Source organism: Diceros bicornis, assembly GCF_020826845.1.
Source record: "Diceros bicornis minor isolate mBicDic1 chromosome 30 unlocalized genomic scaffold, mDicBic1.mat.cur SUPER_30_unloc_3, whole genome shotgun sequence".
Taxonomy (NCBI): Eukaryota; Metazoa; Chordata; class Mammalia; order Perissodactyla; family Rhinocerotidae; genus Diceros; species Diceros bicornis.
In genome coordinates this window covers 2,397,631-2,401,094 of record NW_026690901.1, presented here as the reverse complement: position 1 = coordinate 2,401,094, position 3,464 = coordinate 2,397,631, and positions in this window count along the sequence as shown.

Below are 3,464 nucleotides of genomic sequence, written 5' to 3'. Positions count from 1 at the left end.
CTATTGTATGGATGAGGAATATTAGGTGTTATATAATTGACCAAGGTCACACTGCTGGTACCCAGGCAGTCCACCTCCAAAATCTCTTTTAGGGATCCATTAGAGGTTGTGGCGCTTACATTGTAAAAGGATCACCTTGGTTCCTGGTTGATGAATGGATCAGAAGGGACTAAGGAAGAAAGCACATGGCTACTGAAATGATCCAGGCAAGCAATTCTGAATACAGGATTTCCTTCCTTTTTAAGGCTGAATAATATTCCATTGTATAGATGCCCCAGATTTTCTTCATCCTTTCACCCACGGGTGCACAATTAGGCAGTTTCCATCTCTTGGTTATTGTGAATAATATTGCAGTACATTTTGTCAAACGATTTCCTGGCACTTTGTGAGTTTGAAAAAATTCTTATACACATTAGTTACTGTAATGAATTACCTTTCTAAATGTCTAAAGTTTAAATATTTGTCATTCTACAGAAATACCTTGCCTAATCATGATTTGTGTTGTTATCAGTTCATGAATGATCTAAGATTTTTGTACAAAAATTTGTTATAATGGCTTTTTTTGCATGTATTCAGGAACCTTGCATAATATGGATATTCCCTGATACTTGATTTTTAGTAGATTTTTCTATTAAGCCTTTGGGATATGAAGCATCTTCGTAGATGTGAGGCAGACGGCAGAAAAATAATAAAGTGATTGTTATATTTAATTATATCAAAAGAAAACTGTAGTTTTTCTAAATTGTTTTTACACAGCCTTTGCTTATTTGTAAGAGTGACACATATTTTATTAATGAAAATAAAATTCAATAAACAATTTTAACATAAAACAATATCTATTGAGAACTTATATGAAAATTTTAGCTATATGCTGTCACCAATTTCCTCATCTGCAAAATGGAGATAGATAATACCATCTTCCTTATGGGTTGCTGTGAGAATACTCAAAAGTAATGTACGTAAAATGCTTATCAACATGTGGGTTGGAAAGTGATGCCCCATTCATTTTTCCACCGGGATGATGACAGCTTTTTTAATGCTTGAAGTCAGTAGTTTTCAAAATACGTTCTACTCTTGTAAAGTGAATCCTTTTTACAAATTCTTTGTAGAGTTAGATGATCCCTTTGGAATACAAATTCAGGCTTCCGTGTGTGTGTGTGTGTGTGTGTGTGTTTATGTATACGCACATCTCTCAAATAATACTCCAAGGCTTATAATGAAAAGCTACCTTCCCCACTCTTGACTCTGGTTCCAAAAACAACTTCTTTAATTTTCTGGTTTAAAATCTATATTTCTAAATTAGCTACTCATACAGCTTTTTCATTGTTCAGCTTTTGACTATTTATAGTTTATTTCTTCTCTGAAAAAATCAGCACAAAGCGTTCTTACGTATGTTAAAAACATAATTCCCCTTGCCCAATATAACTATTTAATGAATTAAGATAAATCAAAATTCAATGTCTACTGTTTTATGACATCAGTGTTTACCATTTTATAGCATACGAATCTTATGCAGAAATGTGCTATGTCAGATAGTATGAATACATTTTCTTTCTCACTTTTTCTTTTGACTTTTTAAATGGTAAAATTCTCTTGTTTCTTTGTTGTCTTCCTATGGATTCATCACAGGTTCATCTCTTTCCACCAGAAAATTAAATCTCGTCTCATTAACTTCTGATGCATGAGACAATTCATTGGCTTCAGGTTTTGCTTGGGGACATCCCTCTTGAGCTTGAACATATACACAGTCCCACATATACACAGTATATCTGGAAGGATAGAGGAGGAAAGGATGTTTATCTCTGTGCAAAAGTACCGGGAGACAGTGGGAATATTTGAAGTTTTCTTATACGTGCACCTACGATGTAGGCCTCCCTCCCCCCAGATTTTTAAAATTAAAATAGCATTATATCCTTATCTACTGGCTTGGAATAGCAAGTTGTAGAGAAATGTGAATATATGATCCGATTTTTTAACGAAATTAAGAACAAGAAACGCACAAAAAATTTAGAATTCTAAATATGGTCACATCATTCTATGAGGCTGTGTAAAGGTGGGGAAAGGAATGAAGAACAGCTGTTCAACATCCAGCTACCTGTACAGTCTAGGGGTCCACGGAAAGCCTCGCCTCCAGCCAAGACCCTGGAGCTGATTTCCTCCCCCTGTAAAGTCTGCCTGAATTATTCCAGACACACCCCCGCCTCTTCCCGCCCCTGGAACTGGTCTCAGCCCACAACATTCTGGCCTGCCTCCGCCCACAGCCTGGTCCCGGCTCATTGCCCTGCCTGCACCCTTGTTCCCGCCCATAGAACTACCTCTCCGGCCTGCTGTCACTCACAGCCTTGGCCCCGCCCACAGCCTGCCCCTAGAACTCGTTCCCGCACACTGCCCCCCCCTAGATTTTGTCCCTGTCCCTGATGCTGACCCAGCCCGCTTTCCAGCTTCTCATTCACTCTAGAAACTAGACACCTCCCCCGAGGCTGGGGTGCACGGCCTCGCCCCGCCCGCCACCTCAACCCGCAGCCCCCAAACTTTCGTCCTCCCCGAACGCCCGCCCGAGAATGGAACCAGAAGCGCGGGCGGCGCCGTGGATGGAGCGGGCGTTCTGTGCGGTGTGTTGCGTCTTCTCGGCGCGGACCGAATTCCCGTGGACGTTCGCCCTCAGAGGCTTGGCTAGGTGAGCGGCGAGCAGTCCTGGCTCCAGTTGCGGTCCAGGGAGGGGCCTGGACCGTGGGCATCCCCGTCAGGGCTCGGCGTCTCTCTGTCCCCCCGCAGCCCCGTTTCCCCCGGGCTGTTCACTCAGGGCCCCCGAAGCTGCTGTTCCTCCTGGCTCCGGGCGCCTCTGTCCCCTCTTCTGAGTCCCCGTCACCGTTCTCCGTGTGATTTTGTCCCCAGGGGGCTTTAGCCGCTTCTGGAGGCGATGTTTGGGTCGTTGCAAATGGGGCGCTCCTGGCATCTAGGGGGGGAGGCAGGGATGCTGCTCAGCATCCTCCAGGGATCAGGACGGCCCAACAGAGAATTATCCAGCCCCAAATGTCAGTTGTGCCAAGGTTGGGAAACCTGCTCCAGGGCCTGAAAATCTCCCGAGCCCTGAATGAAGTGTGGAAATTGTTGACAAGTCAGCGAGTCACTTACAGGGTCCCTAAATGACAAACTTGTTTAAAGGGTCCAGAGTCACCAAAAAGTCTCTGTCCAGCCAAGTGAGTTGAGTCACTCAAGTGCACACAGCACGAAGCTGCTTTCTCCCATCTCAGGGTGCAGCAGGTGGCTGGATAGGAATCGGGAAAATCCAGCCACAGCCAATAGTTACAGTTAAATCAGTATATATAAAATAGAAAAGTGAAAGGGGTTGGCCTTTCCATCCAACACCCTATAAAAGGCCTCAAATGCTTGTTTGCGCTTTTTTTCCCACCTCAGACACAAAAAGCATCAGTGGAGCTCAAGTTTGAGGTGAAACCAGGCTC